Source organism: Anomalospiza imberbis, chromosome 1 (genome assembly GCF_031753505.1).
Source record: "Anomalospiza imberbis isolate Cuckoo-Finch-1a 21T00152 chromosome 1, ASM3175350v1, whole genome shotgun sequence".
Taxonomy (NCBI): domain Eukaryota; kingdom Metazoa; phylum Chordata; class Aves; order Passeriformes; family Viduidae; genus Anomalospiza; species Anomalospiza imberbis.
This window is the reverse complement of record NC_089681.1, coordinates 54,550,503-54,573,953: the sequence shown is the minus strand read 5'-3', so window position 1 is coordinate 54,573,953 and position 23,451 is coordinate 54,550,503. Positions and strand designations below refer to the sequence as shown.

The window sequence follows — 23,451 nt, the reverse complement described above, 5'->3', positions numbered from 1 at the left end:
ATCATTCTTGTAAACTGAAACCATATTTCAGTATCAACAGCCTACGACATCTTTTTAAATTTATCTTTCAGTCTGATTACAGAAGTCATGAGGGAAAGAAAAAGATTCCTCAACATTTTATTGATGTCAGCAAAGGCCTGTGATTCATATAATTGACTTCATACCCAGGCACCAGTGAAAGTATTATTCAGTAGGTAATGATTTTCTTATAAAACTCTATTCTCCAAGAAATGTTGAGAAAGTGATAAAGGAGCTCCTGGAGGGCTTTTGTTTGCTTTTGGTTTTATTAATTTATGTAAAACTATAGTATAGGCCTAGGCTCAGAAAGAAATAAGCTGGTCTACATTCTGTGCTTTCAGCATAATAGATAATACTGAAGACAAGAGATCAAGTCAATATAAACGGCTATACCCAAAGCTCCAGCATGTTTAATTAGAGTTTGAACAAAAGGAATATGCCTGTAATGCTGCCAGAGTTTCCTTGTCTCAGCAATGTTGTCAGCATAGGAGGGAACCAGCGCAGACAATGGTGTCACTGTGGCACAATTTGCCACGTTGATGTACTAGCAATTTCATGCACTGTTTTGTTGGTTTCAGACTTGCTCTTTGTCAGGCAAGAGCAGAAATAGTCATGAGGGAATACAACAAAGTCTCATGCTGCAGACCACAGTATAACCATGTTATATTTATCTAACACAAGAAGTGGGTGATTGGGTTGCTAAAAATCTGGTCAGCCAAGACAACATTTCTCTTCCGACTTGATTTAAAATATCCAAAACAGTGTCTGGAATGCTCAGAGCTGATCAAAGACCTAAGAACTTCTGAGATAATTAAGGTGCAGGACATTTCAGAGATCTCTTCACCTTCATCACTGACCCTACAGGCTGCCTGAACTCAGATTGCCTCTGAATCACATTTTGTTTTGACACAGGTAATATTAGGGTCCTATGAATGACCACAAGGTAGATACCCAGGATCACCACAAATTCAATGAAGTCATCAGAAATTACCTATCAAATGAACACATTTCAGATTCAAGGTAAAACCAAGGCACATCCCTTTGGAAGTATCAGTTTTCATCCCACAGATTATAGTCCATAATAGTCCTCCTACAATCAAAATGTATGACATTTGGTGTAATTTGAACCTCCAAGACCTTCATATTTAAGAGTACAAAAAACCAGTGAGAATAAATCATCTGCAATCAAGGTATTCAGTCATTATTAAGAAAGGAGAGGATGAGGTAAAATAAATACAAATGTTTAACAGGAAAGGAAGGAAAAAAAATAAAATAAATAAACAAATAAAAGGTAAAAATATTCAGAAACCAAAAGCCAAAGTGAATGAGAACATGGATACATCTGAAGTGCAAGAATACTATTTCAGAGTAATGTTGTATAACTTTATCAGCATCTTCTTTTCATACACTGCTTAATGCAACAACAATTTAAAAAGATGATTACCTGAATCTGGTCAAGTGTCATTTTACTGAAGATGTGCAATACCACTACTCCAAGTGCACGGAAAAAAAAAAAAAAAAAAAAAAAAAAAAAAAAAAAAACAGAAGGTAAAAAAAGAAAAAAGATTGAAATTTTAATTGCCATTGGTTTTCAAGCCCTGAAACCACAGGAGAAAACAAAATAAATATGATTGATGAGCAGGGAACATAGTACAACTGCGAGCTGACTTTGAATGAACTAGGTATTTTTCTTTAAAAAACCTCAAACAATCCTTATTTCTGGTGTTAATGCAGATATTGAACAACTTCTTTTCTGTTACAGAATGCATGTTTCTGTGCCTAAGAACCTAAAATACTAAGAATTTGTATTCATTTACTTATGCTCTTCCATCATCAAACCTGGAATAAACAGTAAGGTTTTACTATTCCCTCCTTCCTCTTATTGTTTCCAAAATAAAATGTTCAGAGATACTGCTGGAAGAGTTTAGTTAAAGCCCTTATGCAGCCCTTATACTTTTAAGTGGTGGATCAGTGCTTCAAGAGGATAATAATCTTATCACCTCAGCCACATGAAGTGAAAGTGAATATTTAATTTTGCCAGCCTTTCTAAAATGGGGGTTAAAGAGGAAAGGGAGCAGTGAAACTTAATTTCCTTGATGGCTATTATTCAAACAAAATTCAAATTAGAAGTACTAAAATTCTAAAACTTTCACTTCACAATATTCCAGTTAGCATCTAAGTAAGCCCTTAAGGCTTCTAGGCTGAAGACAAAGTTCAGAAGAATAGTTCCCCTAGAAATAACTGATACTGTCATCTAAAGGCTAGTGAGTTGAATAATTAATAGGAAATACTGAAAACTTGATGTGATAAGAGCATCCATGTCACATTTCTATGATATTTTTTTCTCTTAATAATACTCAGCTGTGTCTGTAGTGTTCTCTCTTCTTGTGCATACTCATATAATGTAGCTCTTTATATAGGCAGAGATTGTATATCTAGACATACATTTAAGTGCCTGTATGTACATGTACACATGTGCATACACACACATGTACCCTTCTCTTTTCTGTCCTTTTCCAGTCTCTGCAGCTGCTGTAGTCACAAATCTGTGCCTTTTCCACTCCCCAGTTTTAATAAGAACACAAAATGCCCTGTGGCGACAGGGAATTGTGCAGCCAGCCCATTAAGTTTACTGCAGCTACAGGAGGAACTCAGAAGCAGCTGCTGCTGTGGATGGAGCTGAGTGGGCATATGTAGCTGGCTGAGTATTCTTGAGGAGTTTTAATAGGCCATCATCATGACATGTCACTCCCCAAAATGACTATTTGTCATTCACTCTCTTAAAAAGACAGCTTTGGGAGGTAAAAACCATCTGCATACTGTGCATCATCATGTACTAATTGCATAATATTTATTGGGGATGGGGGGACAGCATTACTGTATTGTAGCACCACCAAGAGCCTATAGATAACATAACATGTTAATAAGAAGAACTGGAAAAAAGGAGACTTGCTTTCCCCTCACGCACTGGCTTCAAACTTATCAGAAATCAGCTTCCTAGAATGGAAACAGACCACACTGTTTGCAGACAAAATGCACACTGGAATCCTCACAGAGCTTTTCAATATTCAGCATTGCGTGGGTTTTCTGGTTCAGTTGTTTTCTCTTTTTTTTTTTTTTTTTTTTTTTTTTTTTTTTTTTTTGTGGTGGTGGTGGTGTTTATTTTCTTCCCCACACTACTCACAGTCTATCAGTATTTATTCCTAGGAGTATTCATTCTAAACATCTCAGTAAAAAAACAGCATCATTGAGAAACTAACATAGAATGGATTTGCCATCTGACTACTTTTTATACAAAACCAGCTCTTTTTTACTCAGATAAATTTATTTTGGTTAAAGAAACCAATGACTCAAACCTCTTTTATAAAAGTGCCTAATACAATTAAATCATGTTAAAATATCACTGCAGTGAAACTCTATTTACAAATTTCTGAATGTTTACTCTTACTAGCTCTAGCTTGGGTCTTACTTCTTCTCCAGGAAAGGGCCTAAGTTCACTTCCATACATGCCAACAGCATTTCCACATGATCCATATCTATTCATAGTGCACAAAACAACTTGCTGTTATATACTAAAGCGACGGATTTGCTGGTCCAGTGGTTTGATTTATTTTGTTGCCAAGAATCACTGAAGCTGTAAGACAAAATTCCCTTAAAGTCACTATACTCTATTTCAGCAGTATAATAAATTTATTTCAAGGATGCTTCCTTCCTGCATTCTCCACATATGGCGTCTATGAATGTGTTCAGGCTTTAAAAATGTAGCATGTCAAAAAAATCTCAAAGTCCCCACTATACTTCATAGAATAATAGCTCTGAGCTAGCAGATGTCCATGGGCTTGAAAAGTTTATATATGTGTAGCAGCTTGCAGAAACAGAACCTTCAAGAAACTTCACTCATTCTTCTCAAATTACTTCCTCACTATACATGAAATAATTTCTGTTTGCACAGTATTAACACACATACAGTGAAGTACTGTTTCTTGAGCATATATTTTTCTTGAATGAAACGCATACGTAGATGTAGAAATATATATTTATAGTAATATGAATATTTTCCCTTCTTATAACACTGTACATACTTCTATTAATTATTTCAGTACAGTTTTTTTTTTTTAGTTAGTTAGTTATTATGACCAGACAATGCATGTATGCACTATCCCTTTTATCACAGAAAGAAAGGAAAGAGGGTAAATGAAACAAGAAAGGAAGTAACAGAATTTATGTACCTTCAATAATGAAAATTAATGCTTTTACTTTTTTATCTGTCCTTGAAAACAGAAATAAGACATTAGAATACAAATATGGTAATTAGAAAGTTTCTCCCATAATGCTTTTTCCACGCAGCCGTAATAATTTGGGCCTAGGATTTCAACCATGGAAAATGAGAGCACATTAGAGGATCTATTTTTTTGTCTCTAACTCTGTAATCTATAGAATAATCTGTAACAGCACTGCACAGGAAAAATAATCATACACACTTCTTGTTTGACTACCATATCAATAATACCGAATTTACAAACAAAAATTCATTTGGTATTAAAGTATTTTCTGAGATGAGATATGTACTTATACTGAATGTATTTATTTTAGATTGGAAATTATACCTCCCATATTGTCTCTTCTTTGTCAAACTACTGATCTATAGTTTAGAGTGATTATCCTCTTTCTGCTTCAACTATCCAAAATAGCTTGCAGCATTGCTTGGTGGATAATGATTTTTCTCATAGGAACCTGCTTCCAAAGAACATTAGTACCAAGGACTAGACACCCAGAGGGTGTAGAGCTTTTTTCATTTGTTTTCGTTTTGGTTTTATGTTGTATAAATTCCTCACATTTAATTTGCTTTTGAAAGTTTAATGCTACTAAAGATAGACTCATAATCTTACCTTATGTGTTAGTGGGAAATGCTGACACCCTGACAGACTGGAAGACAGTGGTAAAATACCTAACTGTAAAGCAGTGTAAGTAACTAGGGTTAAGTGTCTAGAGAAGTTTATAAAGTACTGGACTACAGAAGAGAGTATGATCTGATCGTTTTAATGGTTAAAAACTTTCAATACAGAAAAAATGTAGTTAACTGGGTCCATGTACTCACTGATCTTTAATTTCCTGAAAACAACTATGGACTTGTTAATTAATATTTACAAAACTGTCATAACAAAACGGAATTTACAGGTTGGTCTAAATACTAATTTTAATTCTTAACTAAAATGATAGTACAAATGTCAAGATAACAGTGCTTGTTCTTGTGTTTTTCTTCATAAAAACTAAATTCCTATTGTCTTTCTTTATGCAACTCTATATGTTTGAAAAAATGCAATACCTGATGCTGACTTTGAACTTTAAAGAAAGTTGATATAGTCAACTTTAAATTGACAATTTTCCATATGAACAAATTGGTTATATGTTAAAAAATATTTCATACTATCCAGGTATTTCCCAAAGCATTTTTCAGAAATCTAATCTCATAGGTCTTCTCATTAAGATCAATGCGACTACTCGTAGACCTAAAGTGCAAAATTAAGATTTTGACACAATGCCCACATTGGACATAATTAGTACCTCGGAAAGCATGTTGTGGAGAAAGTCACAACTGCGCAGAGCTGACAGTGGGTCAAGGAAATTAATCAGTAACAGAGAATTTGAACACAAAAATTTACTATAGCATTTTAAAATGAGTGAATTATTTCATATGAAAAGGGCAGGAATGAATATCTATAGCAAAGCATTATAATTTCATTGTTAATATGACAATGTAAGATGAAAAACCAGTGCATGGCCAAATAAAGTGGAGAGTATTAGATACCTTCATGTAGACACATATCTTGTGTCTTAAAATGAGCTCAGGTAAAAAAGAGCAAAATAATTCCTTATTTAATTTGTTATCATAAAACACAGGTTTCTGTTGCTAGTGTGTTTACATTTCATTTAGAATCTCTTTTAGAGTCTGGCTTGATAAACACCCTAATATTACTGTGAATGCTTTCCATTAACTACTGCAACCCATTTCTAACTCTGCAGTAAAGGTAAAAGTAAAGGTAAAACACTGAATGACAAATAACACGCTCTTTTTTTCAGTAGACTGTAGGACAATTTTTATTTTCTTTCCCCTACCATTATGTATTTCACTGAAGGTAGCTTATCATATTGATTTTTACCCAAAGAATATTTCTCAAGTCCATCCATCCACCCATATATATATTGGTGTGTTAATTCACCCATAAAGCCCATTGTTCAAAATTCACTTCAAAACTTAAGGAAATTTAATCTGGTGCTACATCAAATTAAACCTGGTTTAGAATTTTCTAGGTTAGGAAATCATCTTTATCCATACAGATAGTGTCAGGACTTGCTTAACAGTCATGAAAGCATATGTCTGAGTATCTTTCTGAAACAGCCCCTTAACCCCTGTTCTAAGAGGAAGGTTGTTTTAATGAACATGTGTGTCACATATGCCTAATTATAAGAAGTAGCATTGAAAGATTAAGAGATTTCCTTACATAAATTCACATGGTAGCTGTTCAGTATTCAGAACAAGCTAAAGCAGAGTATGCACAGTAAATATGGACACTTGAAAGTCAGCTTGAAACTGTTCAGATAATTTAAAATGATCCTTTGTGAACAGATACTTTAAGAAGTTTGATTTCTCCCTAGCTTTTTTTTTTTTTAACCATTCAAACTTGCAGGCCTGCAAGGATTTTCAGATATAACTAGGCTGAACTCAAGATAGTAATTCATATCTTGATAGGCATTTAAACTCCACAGGATTAAGGGCTGGGAAATAAATGCTTTTAATGCCCAGGTTTTCTGCTTGTTTTTCAGAAAATATTTGAGGGGGAGGATAATGCATCATTCAAACCATAAAAAACTGCCTTAACATGAACAATACTAGGTTAATTGTAAATCCTCCCAGCTTAGAAGGATTTTAACAGTTCTATGTAAAAGGCAGTGCTCTCTTAGTGCCTTTTTCTATGCTGGTGTTTACAACAAGCATTTAACAAAGAAAATCTTATCAAATTCCTCTGAAGTCACTATACCTTCTTTCCTTAAATCATATTTTGTCATTTCAAATGATGTGAGAAGTTATTTATGATTTAAGATTAAACTTCACTTGTATTTAAAATAGAAAAAAAAAAAAAAAACAAACAAGGATATGAGATTTGCCATATACAATGATGATGCCAAGATTTTTTCATCTGTTTTCACCATAACATAATCTTACTGTATTTCTTACTCATTGCCATTAAGTGTCAATATATGTGCCACTGATAAACAAATTTTGAGAAAATAGTGAAATTGAAGGTGTTATTTTACACTGCTCGTGTATACTTGCTGAATCTACCTTGAAATTCAAATTGTGCAGACCTATTTCCAATTCTGTAAGATGTCTGGATTTTTCTGAAAATTTTAGTGTCTTCTTTCAAAACATTTCTGAGGCTTCCAGTATTTCACATATATTGAGAATTTTCAATTTCCATAGAGGCCCCTCTGATTATATAAAATAACATGTCCTTTTGACACTATAAAGGACATTGATTAGGGTACATAACTCAAATTCTTACATGGTCTCTGATGAAATTACAGCACCCTTACCTAATGATCATTTTCTTGTTGACCTCCTTCTGAGTGAGTTTTGGTTCAATGAAAATAGTGCACACAGTGAGAATGAGAATACTCCCTGCTTCTGAAACACTGTGGTGAACATGAAGGTACAGGAGTTACTAGAATTGTGGATTCTGTTGTTAGCTGCAAACAAGATCAGTCATCTGAATTTACTCACCTCTACTTCAAATGTTGTAATTCAAATGACTGTTACTATTTTCCCTGTCATACTTGTGGTGTAACATCAAGCATCTCTGTAAGGGATCTTTTATTATAATATCTGATTGTTTCATTATAGTATCTGATCCATTTTATAACTAAATCTGAAAACAATTAATTACTCTCAGACATTAGAGTTTGAATCACTGTAATACTTGCCCCCAGGACTGATCTTTGCTAAGTTTCACTTGACACAGCATGTAAACTTCTCTACCAGATTGTCTGAGCGCTCTCAAAGCTTAATTGATCCAATTTGCATGTCTCATCCTGGCAGAATTGTGCATCATTTCTATCCTCTTGGACTAAGTGATCACAATCTAATCACTTTGTATACAAAACAGATGCAAAGTTTCCAGCTCCCTTGCATGCATCCATATTAAAGCAAGTCTAATTCAACAAACAATCTGATCTTTCTGTATTTTTATAGGATTACTGTCTCATTGATAGGCCTTCTGTCACCAATTGTAATGTTCAGAACTTTATACTCAAGGCATTTCCACTTTTGTCTTGTAACTTCTGTGTGGTCCATTAAAATGATCATTTCATTTATGGAAGTCCCCTTAGGGAAGTTCTATAAAGCTTGGTGTAAATCAGCACAGCTCCGTGCACTGAAAGAAAGGTACAATTTCTATTAATTGAGGATCCCATAGTTTAAAGGGAAAAAAAAATAATTATATCCCTATTCATTGGCCTCTGAGCCATGTACACTAATAGATAGTGCCAAACTTTTATATTTCTTAAAAGGAAAATGTTATTTTCAGTAAATATTTTTCAAATAATAATTGCTTCTGCACATAAAAATCTCTTATTTATGTTATTTTGCTGTACATTTTCCCTTCAAAACTGCACAAGTTTTCATATAAACACAATGGCATTTTAGTAAATAGTTATGTTGTTCACAAATAGCTGAAAGCTACCTTTTAAAAATAGCACAAATAAGAGCTTCTGCAAAGAAAAGTCACAAGCAGATTAGTCAAATTAATGAAGTATCTACACACTCCAAATCACTAAAATCAAACTTTCTGAAGTGGACAAAAAGTTCTCCTTCCTAATCTCACTAGTGATTTGCTAATAAAATTTATATTCTCCACCTGTCTCTAGTTTATATACATGCTCAAAGGTCACTGTGTTTCTTCAGCCACACTCTTTCCACATATTCCAACTTGTTGTATCCATTGTCCAGTAGTAGCCCCGCTCTTTTGGGAGTTTGTGGCTGGCTTATTTTTTTCCTACATACATCCTTTTCATCACTTCCACTTTTCTTCTCTCCATTAACCTCTATTCATATTTGCCAAATAAAATTCATGAGAAGGCAAAGTGATTGTTTAGATATTTCTAAAATTTGTTTTCAGCGAAGAATACATGAGCAACTCTAAAGCATGTTGTTCACAGAAGTCATCAATCACTGGTGGTCAGTGTTCATGACAGCCCAAGTTTGCTCTGCAGCTATACTTTTAAAACTTGTGGAAGACTGGAAGGTAAAACCAGTGCCTATATAAGAGAGCAAAGGAACCAGAATGCACTATTAAATTCTGTAATCATTTTTGTCAAAGGAAAAACATACCAGTTCACTTATAAAACCATGCTTTTTGTCCATATATACCCAAAAATAGTGGTGCGAGTAGAAAGATAGTAGTTCAACAGCAAATCTAGTGAATTAAATGTTAACTGGTAAAATATAAAATTAATTAACCAACCAAGCCAATTTAATCATTAAAAATTGCATTAGGACAGTACACAGACCTTCTATTAGTATGCAGCATGATAAAAAGTAATAGTATAAAACCAGCAATTCCTTTCTTTGTCTTGCACTTCAGACTCAGTGGACAGGTCATATGCAAGTCGTTAATATTGCAATCTTGCTTAAATCTATCCCCTGGTTATAAAATCAAGTAAAGCTCCTGCTATCTTCTAATTTTAAAAATGTAGGGCCCCATAGCTTACAATAGGATTTTGCAGGTGTAGGTTAGTGGAACATAACAAACAAGTCTGTGGATGACACTCAAGTTTGCTGTCTCTCAGCTGTGTTAGCTCAGCAGGACTAATGGCAATAATAAGTGGGAAAAAATTATCACTGGAACAGGCAGGTGTGACTCACACATAGAATTCATCTACTGGAGTAACACAGGATAATTTTATGCAGTCGCTTTTAAGAGCAAATTTTCTGCTATTCTGTAAATCATCAGACACATATTTAACCATCATACAGTTTGTATGAGTTTCCAAGCCAATGTGAAGACTCAGGGGCCTGAGCAGCCTTTGCCCTGTGACAACCTACTGATTCTTCTGACACTCCACCCTGAAGGTATTTAAATACTGAGATAAAATATTTAACAGTATTAAATGCTTTTGTTGAACCCAAACTTACAGGAAAACATCAGAGAGGGTCTATTGATTACTGAGACATGTCTCCCCTTTATCCTCCTAATTATTTTACAAAGTAATTTTCAGAAAAATATAATCTGAGACAAAAATTGTTAGCACATCCTGCTAAATCCTCAAACTGCGTTCCAAAATGATATTTGCATTTTAAGTATAATACAAAGCATGCACCAAATGATCAGAACTGTAAGGTTGGCCACTGTCTAAAACACATATGATAACATAATTTCCGAAGCAAAGGTAAATATCTTCCCTTTTTAATATGGTATATAGATACAGACCCTTATATCTTTAAATCAGAAGGATCTATCATCAGAGTGGACGTCTTAACCTTTCCATCTTACTCACAGTCCCATTTTCTGCTTGGAAGGTATTTTGGAAACCTGAAAAAGCACCTGGGACCTCAGTCTGTATCATCCCACACATAAAGCAGCCATTGACTTCACTTTGTGCTGCTAGAAGTAAAATTGCCAAAAAAAACAAAAATCCAGAAAGATGACTTTGTCATCAGACTAGCAGAATGGACCATCATTGTCTACCCATCTCTGCTTACTAAAATAAGAGATGAATGGAAATTTTTGAATGTGATACTGTGATTTAGATAGTATAGAAGAGCATCTAATTTTGACAGGACATTGAAATTAGTCTGCATGAAAAATTCTCATGCAGCCTGCAGATGGGAAGAAATATAGTTACATGAAATGATCAATGTCAAAATACCAGTCTAGAAGAAAAGGTGTCTACTAAAGTTCTAAAAACCATGGATGTCATTATTTCATCCTTTTAGCACCCCCCAAAAAATTGTTTTGTAAGGTGCGAGCTGCCTTCTTAAATGGTAGACCAGAGAACTCATAATTTTGATTTTTGGTTCTTAATTTGGAAACAGTCTGGACATGGTCCAGTTACTTCCCTGACAGCTGCACATATTTGCATCCTTACATCTGTCTGCTGAGAGCTCAGAATTGCTTGCTTGGACTCCTCCAGATCTTCATGTTGTTTTTCACTTATCCATGCTTTATCTTGACCCAGTAATTCTTGGAACCTCTATGTATAGAATGCTATTCTGTCTTGTCCTGTGCTATTTGGCACTCTGCTGCTCATGTTTTAGGCTTTTTTGAACAAATTCCAAATTCTCTAGCCCTCTCCAGTAATGCTTTATAAGAAATATTTGCATCTTTCATTTTCTATTCATTGCTTCCTTAGTCTCATTATAGAAGCATAAAAACTTGTTCTACTAGGTTTTGTCTTGATGATATTTGCTTTTGATGTCTTGTATCACAGATTACCTTGCTGCACATGGCATTTTCCTCTTTTGATTAAAAATGAACTTTACTTACCTTTTTTGTCTCTTTCAAATACATCTGCTAGTTAACAGACCTACTCCACTGTATATTTCTAAAACCTGGATGTTACTGGATCTCTGGCTACCTGCCCTCCTTTTCCATCTGTGCTAACATAACCAAGTCAGGCCTGCTTTCTAGAATCCATGGGGTGGATTGAGGTGACCTAAACCAATCTTTGATCCATACAGATGAATATAGCTTCTTTAGCAAAGAGCATAGGGAATCAAGACCTACACTTAAGGTGATTCTCACCTCAATCCTGGGCCTCATTCAAAAGACCATCTCTATCCATGTGGATGACAACAAGGTGATCAGGAGCAGTCAGCATTGATTCACTAATGGTAAATCACACCGGACCAACCTGATTGCCTTCTGCAATGAAACAGCTACCTGGAGGGATGGGGGCAGTAGATATTGTCTACTTTGACTTCAGCAAAGCTTTCAGCACTGTGTCTCTCAACATCTTCATAGGCAAAATCAGGAAGTGTGGGTTGAATTAGTGCACAATGAGGACCATAGAGAACTGGCTGAACCAGAGAGTTGCAGTCAGTGGCACAGGGTGTAGTTGGAGGCCTGTCATTAGTGGTGTCTCCCAAGGTTCAAAAATACAGCCGGTATTTAACTTATTCATCAATGGCTTGAATGAAGGGGCAGATGTCTACTCAGTAAGTACCCTGATGACACAAAGCTGGGAGGAGTGGCCAATATCCCAGAAGACTGGTCTGCCCTTCTGAGGTACATAGACAGGTTGGAGAGATGACCAGAAAGGAACTGTCTGAAATTCAACAAAGGCAAGTGAAGAGTCCTGCCCCTGGGGAAGAATAACCCCATGGACCAGGACAGACCAAGGGTGATCTGCTGGAAGGTAGCTCTTTGGAGAAGGACCCAGGGGTCCTAGTAAATAACAAAATGTCCATGGGCCAGTGTGTTCTTGTGGCCAAGATAGCCAGTGACATCCTAGGGTGAATTAGGAACAACATTGCCAGCAGGTCAAGGAAGGTGATCCTGCCCCTCTACTTAGCCCAGATGAGGTCACATCTGGAGTGCTGTTTCTAGTTTTTGACTCCTCTGTACAAAAGAGAGCTCCTGGAGCTCCATGGAGCTCCTGGAACAGGTTGGAGAGAAGGCAACAAAGATGCCTAGGAGATTAGAGCTTCTTTCTTACAAAAACAGGCTGAGGGAGCTGGGCCTGTTCAGCCTCAAGAAGAGAGAACCGAAAGGGGTCCTCACCGATGTCTATAAGATTCTGAGGAGAGGTGCCAAGAAAATGGAGACAGACTTTTCACCAAGCAACAGAACAAGACACAACAGGCAGACTGATGCACAGAAAGGTCCACCTGAACACAAGGATGAATGTTTTTATTGTGCAGGTGACCACATACTGGAATGGGCTACCCACAAAAGTTGTGGAGTCTCCCTCATTGAAAATATTCAAGAGCTGTCTGGACACAATCTTATGCCATGTGCTCTGGGACAAGCCTGCTTGAGCAGTGAGGTTGGACCAGACAATCTCTATGTTCTCTCATAACCTGGGCCATTCTGTGATTAGATTGTTACATCTTAATATAAATTTATTTTATTATTGATTTCAGTTTTACATCAGGCTCCAGAGTGATAAAAACAAAGCAAAATGCTTCATCATGTTGCTTCCTGTCTCACACTTAGTCTTTGGCATACTTTTTCTTCTCTTTAACTTTTTAAATCTCTATTTCCCCAAACTAAAACCAATGCAGGCTAGAATTTTTACATTTTCTTTGAATTTTAAGATAAATCTGAATTAAATAAATTAGTCAGGATAAGCAGGAACTATTCTTCAATGTGAGGTCCCTCCATTGCTTCCTAGACATATATACCCATTTGTGTATATGCTTCATCAGTGCTATCATTCTAATTCCTGCATGTTTGCTCCATAAAACCTTGTTTGACATGGCTTCACTTGGTTTGTCAGCAAACAAATGGAAACATTTCAAACAACTATTATTTCCATCGCTTTGGGACTGATACTCACTCAGAAGTATGTTTGATTCAGCATAAAGATAAAAAAACCAGAAAAGCAATAAGACTTTAAGATTCTCAGCATGGTAGCGGACATGAATTTGCAAAGAAAGAAACAAACATGAATAGTGCAATTTGAATCTTACAATGAGAAAGGAAGTAACAGTTTCACTTGGCTTATTTCCTGTTTAGTTAAAGCAACAATAATGTGCTTTTGTTCACAGCTTTTCACTGTCAAGAAGATATTCAAACAAAGGAGGGTATGAATGAAAGAGCAGTATGGATGAACACAGGACTACAGTGTTGACTCAAAAGGAAAATCTTTTAAAAGTATTGCTTGGCTAAGCAACAGCTAAGTGGTAAAGGGTGAAACATGGTGGGAAGGATAAGAGTCTACATATGCATGAAGATTATGAACATCCAGAAGCAAGTTGAATTATTTAAACAGTTTTTAACATGTAGACTATGTAGAATTACAGCCCTGCCAGTTAAAAAAGAAACATAAAATCATGCCAAGCACTTTTCCAAATGCCTGCTCTGCCCATATAATGTGTATAGATTGTGTAAGAAAGAAAAATTAAGTATTTTGCTAATTTATGGCATTACGTTTATACCATGATTATGGAAACTTAAGAAATGACCATCTGCTTTTCCCAGCTGTGTCTGAAAACTTTTCATTGTTACAGGATAACAAGCTAAAATTCACCTAATACAGCACCTGCCTACCTTGTAAGGAAAATGAATTGCCTGATTGCCTAGTGAGCAGGGTTACAATTTGGTACCACAGTATGAAGTGTTTAAGCAGCTTCTCATCCTTGCACATGTAGCTACCAACTACCAGATTTTCCATATTTTTTTGAAGCATTTCAAATGAAAAATAACTTTTTGGGTTCAATTCTTATCACATATACTCCAGAGCAACAGAATTGCACGTCTTGTTAATCCTTAAGGTAATTTCTCATGATTTACAGAAACAGAAAAACTAAATGAAACAGTATGGCTCTGGCAATGTTTTGTGGAATTCATGCAGAAAAATCTTACATCACCTAGAAAATGACATTAAATTTCTTTCTTTCTGCTAAGAGAGGGTCTAAGAATTTTCTGTGTTGTAGGTAGAATATTATGTAAGAGTGTCCTTAGTTGTCCTTAGTATACGCCTTTTCTCCCACAAGCAATGCCACAATGCATCCCTTTGGTGTTTTAGGAACATTAAAGTACTATATGAAAGGAAGCCACTAGTTCTTCATTCTCAAAATGTGGAATATGTTGATATATGTTGCAAATCTATCCTCAGTATTCCTCTTTCACTAACCTACATAATAAAATATCAGTTAAAAATTCAATTTTGAAATGACCAGATATTTGTATTGCAACATTAATACTCTCAAGTATTCTCCTAGGGTCAATAAAACCGAGCTGAAGATTCTGGACTAAATCTTCAGTTACTTTATGAACAGCATAACTTAATAATCCAAACTATTAAAAAAAATTTTGCCTTCTTCTTGAATGTTTAGAATTATCTTCTTCTCCCAGGGGAGGTCTCTGAAAAAGACAGCTTGAGACCAAGTCAGTAAGGCATATTGTGTGTTTCCTGGTACATGAGTAATGGCGCATGAACTTCTATATGCAAAAGAGCTATATCTGTCTTGGCATTCCTATTTATCTGGAAGAAAAAAATAAGGCTTATTCTTTGCTATGTTTATGGCGTGTAGTGTGCTACTACCATACTATGTGCCTTACACCTACATAAATAGCAATATTACTTTTGCAACAGCACAGGGCTGTAACATCACCAAATATTTTTACACTGCTATAACTGTAAATGGTAGTATTTTTTTTCAAGAACATCTGTAAGAAATAATATTAAATATATTCTTCAATTTTATGAACCTATTTACTGATTTTGGTGATCAATGATCTGTTGCCAATGAGCTTCTTCATTGGCTAAATTTACACTTGCCTGGAAAGGTTAAGAGAGTTCCTGCTTATACATTGAGCTCAAATGAATTATAGTTAGGTGTTCACAACATTTATTTATATCAAGTAAAAAAAAACCCATGCCTATTTTTAACTGACTAATCCTCCTTCTTATAACCTTGAAGTTATGAAAGATTAAGCATTATGACATCCTCAAACTTCTGCTCTTGGAATAGGCTGGTACTCATATCATGACCATGGTTTGAACAGTTGGGAGACAATTAGAGTTCTCTTAGAGCACACACTCCACTGCCTTTTCTAAGTGCTACTTGTCTCTAATTTACATGACAGTAAGTATCTCTTCCAGTGCAAAAGTGACAGAGAATATGCTGGTAGCATAAGGTAGCTAATAGTTATTCTAAAAGAACTGAGCAACTTAGTGTATTAACATCTTTCTTCTCTCAGCAGCTCCACTGTTAGCACTTTGATCAGCTATCTCTTCCAAGGAAATGCATAGTGCTGAGAGAATAAGATAATACTGAAGAGAGTTCCAGTACTTATCATCAGTGTATTTATGTAAAAGCCAGCTTATTGCACGCAAAGGAAACATTCCCTGATTTTTTTCAGAATCTTTAAATATATTGTGCCACGTTCTCCCTTTAAGTGGTTAAAGTTAGCTCTGAAACATTGACATATGTACACAGGTCCTATTTTATTAAGTGATTATTGAGGGAAAAAATGAGGGGCCAGGAAATTAAGAAATGCAGTATAATATTTAAAAACAAATGTGAAGCAAAGAAGAAATTCAGCAGTAGAAATATGACAAGGCAGCAACAGTCCTGGCAGCACTTTTAGATGGTGACACATGGAAAATACTTAATACATTAAATGAATGCCCAATGAGTCTGTAGACAGACACTTATGGCTAACAGAAGATGTATAAGTGAAAAAAAGGCGACATGAAAAAGGTAGTGTGACAGCGGGCTACAAGATCTAAAACTATAAAGCACATGCAGTCTGATATTTTGAAAGCAATTGGAAAACATCCTTTATCTTTACTGGTCTGAAAGAAGATGTAGTCTTGTACTAACATAGATATTAAATAGGTCTGCACTTAGAAGTTTCAAACAACTTGACATCTATAAACACTGGGAAGTAAAGGCAGGAAAGAGCTCTCTATTATATGTTCATAATGTTTTAAAATGTTGCATGAGTCTCATTTTCAGAAAAAGAAATATTTTATCTTCATAGAAAACAGCACTAGTGACCCACTGTTCTCAAACTATTTTCAGATGTTGATTAACACCGCAGTTCTCAGAATTCTGTCATTGCTTCTTAGTCTGCCATTAGTTTTTGCCTTATAAAACCATTGCCTCAGAGCAGGGGTTGTGTTTGCTTGCATTTTAGATAGGAAAATAATTAATGAATGCACTTCCTTAGTCTTAGAACAATGCAAATACTCACAGTTCCTGATAGCCATAGTTTTACAGTGCTGTATTTCTAATGCCATTAACATAGAACTGTGAGACAAGAGGATGGACATAAAACTGGATGCTGAATGACAGCCAATAACAAGAGCTAAGGGACCAAGTACAATCTCTGAAGATGAAAAGGAGAAGGAATGTCAGCTGAAGCAGCATCAGCTTGACTGACATCAGAACTTTAAATCTCATTTTTTCCTGAAAATAAGGCATTTTCTGATAACCAGCCAAGCATACAGGAGCCTCTCATCTACATATAATTGCAAAATTAGCTTTTACTCTTGCTTTTCTATTTTGGCAGAGACTCATAAAATTTTAAATAATGCCCAAAAGACATCCAGAGCACAGCACTGCGGGTAGAGCCTCTCATTCTGCTGAAATACAGAAATGGCATTACAGGATTACATAAATAGCATGGCTGTGCCATTGAACGAAAAATTGCCATGAGGGCTGACTAATTTACTGATGTTGTCATCACCTTCACTAACCTTCCTCTTCTGTAACGACACATGTTAAGGATCAATGTTCTATATTATAGAAAGAGATCAAAAAGCTACATGTTCTGGTTCAGTATCCAACTGTAAGTTTCTCAACTCTATTATCACTTTTAATAATGAAATTACATACAAATTGTCTTTTAGTGCTTGGGCTTGTGAAATTGTCATCACTTTAAGTCCCTGGCATAAAACCTTCTCCAGTATCCATTCAGCTATGAGAGAAGAGGACTTCCAGTAAAGAGGGAAAGAGGAAATTACACTGTAGCTGTTCAGGCTGATGAAATCAACCAGGAAAAGGCAGAAGATTTTAGGTTATCCTTTTGGATAATTCTTCCTCTGTGCTTTAATTTCACCATTCTCCCCAGAGACACTTTAGCCCTGCATGCTAAGGAGGGAACATTTGGATTTTCAGTCATCTCTCAGTTATTCAGGGTAATCCACATAAATTATAGCACAGAATAACACAAAGCCCACAGTGACTATCCAGTGAAAAAGAGTATGTGATACTGGGACTGGACAGAACAAGTTGAGATGGTAAAGTCATACCTGTGCAGTACCACTGAAGCATCACCTCCCCAAGACTTATTCAATACATAAAGCAAGTAAGCAGGACTTAACTATTTTGGCTGTTCATCCATTCCATTTACAGCACTTGTGGTAGGAAAATACTTGACAAGAATGGCATGTTCCATTTTACTTAAAAGGTCAACTGTTATCAAATTTTATAGCACAGAAAAGCAAAGAGATTCTGAGACGGATAAATATAAGATATACAGCAGATTTTCTTTTTCCCTTTCATAAATGGCCTGCTGGGAATATATAAAACAACAGTGCTTCAAAGATTATGATAAAAGTAAAGATAACACAAATAGAAAGGGAGGAAAAAATATAAAAATGGGGAAGTTTCTTTCTCAGTTATTATGCTGTCTGTTTTCCACACAGAGGCCACAAAGACAGGTGAAAAATAGTTGGTCTGAGTGATATGTGTTTGAATGTTTTTTTCCAGAACTACTTGGGGTGGAAAATGAAGAAAAATCTGCAGAGCTGTGGGTACTCTCAGCCAAGAGCTTTCTTGCAGAGGAGACATGAACATTTACCTTGCACAGGATGCTTGGAGGGAAAAAAACACAGACTGAAGCTGAGCAGAGAGCCCTAGTCACTGTGGGTGCCTCTAGAAGCAGCAGGAGGGTCAGATCCCTCCAGAAAATTGCGTTTGACTAACCTCCTTCTTCACTATGTGCAAGTGAGGCAGCCCAGTTTTTTTTACCTATATTTAGCCCTTGTAATATCACCCCATGTCCCCTCCATTTCCCAAAATGCCAGTAATATTCCCACAGTTCAGTCTGAGTTTGACTGAGTGGCCAGCACTTCCACAGTACTCACTGCCTTAAAGTATTTTAGCAAAGACATTTATTATCCAACTCAGTCAAAATTCGTCAGTCACATCTGAAAATGTCAGGTTACAATTCTATGAAAAGAGCCCTACTGCTGACTGCTGCTGTATGGCCTGAGACAAGGTCATACCACAGATAAATATAGCATGTGTGTAACTCTTTCACCTTATTGTTATATTCACCAACACCTTTGAAAAACAATGAATTAATCCAAAACCCCAGTATCCTCCCCTATCCAATCTCCTTCCCTCCAAAATGAGGAGACTGGAAAAACGTACCCACTCTATGCTAATAATAACATAAACTTGTTATATGGCTGCTTTAAAAACCCATCCTTCCTATAAGTTCTCTTAAAACTTGTAGAACCTGCAAATGATCTTAAATGACATAATTTTATAGGAAAAGCTTAAGTTCACTTCATTTTTTTAAACATGCACCTCATTCTGTACTACTCCAAAAATAATATTGCAAATAATTAGCTTTTATGCACTTTTGTCCATGTTTTAAAATTTAATCCAACAGGTTTATTTACCTTAAAACAGTCAGAAGAGGCAGGTAAAATTGTGTTGGAAGGCAATGATTTGAAATCTAGGAAACTATAGGCTCTTAGTTCACTTATTTAACCTTTTTTCTTGATTTTACAATCTAGAAAATGCAGATTAGGACTTACTCTTTACTTTCTCTTACATTATAAATAAAAAACAACACTTGGGGCATCCTACGAGTTCAAAGTGTTATTTTTGAGAATTACCAGTGAGCCTCTCAAAGTTACATACTAATTTCTTGTGTTTGTGCTCAGTCAAGTGTCTGGTTTTTATTTTCAGTCCTTCATATGTTAGTGGGATCTCAAGGGAAGAGTTCAACTCAGCAAAAAGCTTGAAACTGCCCTGTAACTATACCTAAATTTAGAGCCATTGGAAAAAGAGAGTTGGTTTGGATCCTAAAGAAAACAGTGAAGCCAGCTATCAATCAGCATCTCACAAGGAGTTCAAAGACCTGTTTCGCTTCTTCAGATTTGTTTGTAGCTTCTTTTGTTTGTTTGTGTTTTTTTTTTTTTTTACTTTTTAATAAGAAAAATTACATTCTTACTGGCAGAGATTTTGTGTCATTATGATGCTTTTGATGAGACTGACAGTATTGCAGCAGAAGACAAATTAAAACAAATAATAATAAAAAACCCCAACCCACCAGACCAAAAAAACCCAAACCCTGGATGTCTGATATTTATGTAACAAAACCAAAAAAGTACCAACAAAATGTTCAAGTTCTACTTTTACTGCACCCCTTTTTGCCAATGTGTACCCATGGAAACTTCAATTACAAGACCGTATATAATTTTTCAAATATTCAACATAATAGCATATTCAACAAAATTTTCCCTAATTTTAGGTGTTTATGTTTCAAATCATTTAAAACTGCTCTATGCTATTTTTTTTGCCTAAATAGATTCCATTACCATAATTTACAAGGAAAATATGGAGTAAGGCATTTTACAAAAACATATTACCAAGCAATAGTAAACATTTTCCAGAAAACAGAAGCCAGCTATGCTTCTAGCTCAATAAGCATCACAGTTAACTGCCTCACCTCCTACATGGCATGTCTGGAAGAGAACAGTGCCTATCCAAACAGTTTAATGTGGTAAACAGTTAAATGCTTCAGCCCTTCAAGTGAATATAACATATGCTGTGCTGACCAAAAGAAAAGAATTGTATATGGTTCAGTCCACAATCTGATTACATGTTAATAATCTCCCAAGAAGTGCTCAAAATTACATCCAAGATGATTAAATTTCATATCACTGAGTGGAAGGACCTAAATTTTAAAAGAAGAGAACAAAAAAGGCACCAAACTTCTGTCACCTCTGACTCCTATTAGAGTGAAATTAATGGAACTCCTCCAGAGGTTTCTCCAGAGTCACATGAGAAACAGGCTCTGATGCATTAATAAAAAAAAATACATATGCATTTAGGAAAATGAAGAAAGGATGTCCAGAAGGAAGGCTCAGCACACCTCAGGTATAGATGTGAAGCCTTGGTAAAAAAGCACATGAAAACACTGAAAAATTAAGGGAAGGACTTGTTCTACTGAGTTGAATAGGAATCCTACTACATTATTTACGAGGAATAGGATTTTACCCTGCATGATCATGTAATTATAGTGTCAGCATGCAGACACCCAGGAGGACAGAACTAGTGCTGAACACGGAATTTACATTGGTATTTCACTACTCTTGAACGATTTGCCATGTAATCCTAACATCCCCCAAATGCTGCCTTCCAACCAGAATTGCCTAGGGTTTTGTAAAATTGAATAGTGGCGGGGAGACAGTATTCCCCATTACAGCTCCATTTGCTTGAGTGTTTCTGAAGCCTTTTTATCTCACAACTCTTAAAAGCTGGAGGAAGGTCCCTCCTTCCTGGATGTGCAGTCAGATTGGCACCCTGCAAAGCATCCTGAACGTAAGGCAGGGCAGGACTGGCATCCCCAGAAGCGGAGCACTCTGCAGAGTCTGGTCGCTGCTTCCACTTCATTTGATGAGGAAAATGAGTTATGAGAGCTTTTTCTCTCTTTGCTGCAGCCTCCTCACCAAGGGAAAAAAATTAAAAAAGGAAAAAATATCTGTCCTTCCTATCAAAATCTTGGTCTTCTCTGTCTCTACCTGCCTGCAAAGGATTTGAAACAAGAGCAACGATGTTTTTAAGAGGAGAAGAGGGGGAGGAAGATGACTGCTGCTCACTTCAAAGTGGTGCTACACATAATATGCTAAGACACAGAAAGAAATTCACTTCTTCACCTTTTTGCTCCCCTGTGTGGGAATGTGGCTTCAGTCATGATTGCACCTCAGAAGCCACACAGTGAAAAGCCTCTACAGTGAGAAGGTTAGGAACTGGGCACATCTTACCTTACAAGAGGCTCAGCAAGGACTGTGTTTCCAGGAAGATGGGCTTCTTTTTGTAAGTGAAAATTTTTATCTGCTTTCCCTACAAAATGGATTGCTGGTACAAATTCCTGAGCCAACAATTCATACTGCTGATACAAAAACAGGCTGGGCACAGAATGTTTCAGGGAAAAAAAAAAAAAAAAAGGTTGCGCTTTGGAAGATATCTGCTTGCGAATGCTAGGACTCTTGCAAAGGACGGGAAAGAGCAGACTGTGAAGCTAAAAATAACCACATGCATGCAAATATCATGTACTACAGCACTACCACAGCATTTTTGGCCATAATATAGAAATTGACTGAATATGAGAATTACTACAGATCAAAACTAGTCTTCACTTGAGTATTTCAAGACGCTTCTTTTCCAGGAGAGAAATTCAAATTTGCAAGCCACACTTCTTTTTTTATCAGTGGGAAAGAATGCCAAATAGGCCATTTCCAGAGCCACAAGAAAAACTCCAACCTGGGGACAAATTTGCCTAAAAGACAAATCCACACAGGCAACCAGCAGCTGTGTGGCATCAGAATGGATACTGCTGCATAATGTAAAACTTTACCAAAACTTTCAAGACCATTGTAATGTCACCACAAGATGACATTTCTTATTCTAGCACACCTTTCTTAAGGGTTCAATTATGCAAAGTACCAATCCCAATTCAGCAAAGCACCTAAACACAAAGATAGCTGTAATCATGAAAGCAGTTCCCTATTTAACTTGATTATTCAGTTGGCATGTAAATTCTAAGCACTTAACTGCATTAACACAAACATCAAGGTTTTGTCTCAGTAGGATGAATTAAGTAAGCTGAAATTCATTACACTGGTATATTTGAAGAAGTGGATTTCAGATTACTTCATCTCTTTTTCTGTAAGCGTGCTGTTGTGCCAAAAGCTGTCACTCCCCTGTTTTCTATGCATTTGCTGTATTTTAATGAGAAACTCTATTTATTGATTCTGATATTACTGAGAAAATGGGTTTTCCTTTCAAAAAGATGATTACACATAAATGTTACAGAGAAACACAAGAGGGGGTTTTGTTTTGTGGGCTTTTTTTTCCCCTGCATAATTGCTGAAGGCAGCGTATTACCCACTAGCACAAGGCAGTAAATGAGCTAAGTCCTGGATTCACAGCTGTGCTCAGCGTGCTCCATGTGCAGCGACGGGCACTCAGAAAGAACCATTTGGGATGCCCTGATGTAAAAGGGCTGGCTCTCTACTGGACCCGTGCCCATCACAGGCGAGGTAAAGCCACAAGGCTGTGCTGTGCACAGAAGACAGCGGGGTCCCCGAGGTGCCAATCTGCCAACCAGGCAATATCAAAGAAAAGCAGTAATGCAGACAGACATGGACTCCTTTTCACTCATCACACCCACAGATGCCTGATTCTTTCTCTCTTTCTTTCAGTAGTGCTGAGTTTTAGGGAGCAAACAACATAATACAGAACTTCTTTTGTGGGATTAGCTGTTAACCCTTAAAAAAGAATACTCATCGTTATATTCCTCAATTTTAATACCTAGTATAAGTAATAAATATTTTCTTTCTATCGGTGGTAGCAAAACACTTTCATTACTGTACTCTGTAAAACAAGCAGTGCTAATATGTAGAGCTCTTAAAGAAAATTGCAACAGGAACCTTATGAAAATGCAATGTGTTGCTGTT

The 23,451-nt window shown here is 36.2% G+C and overlaps 1 protein-coding gene across 2 annotated transcripts in view; it reads right to left on the bottom strand.

The window, feature by feature from the left end:
• CDH7 (cadherin 7) overlaps positions 1–23,451 on the bottom strand; it is an 82,443-nt gene that overhangs the window by 49,588 nt on the left and 9,404 nt on the right. The gene's annotated exons all lie outside the window — the stretch shown is intronic.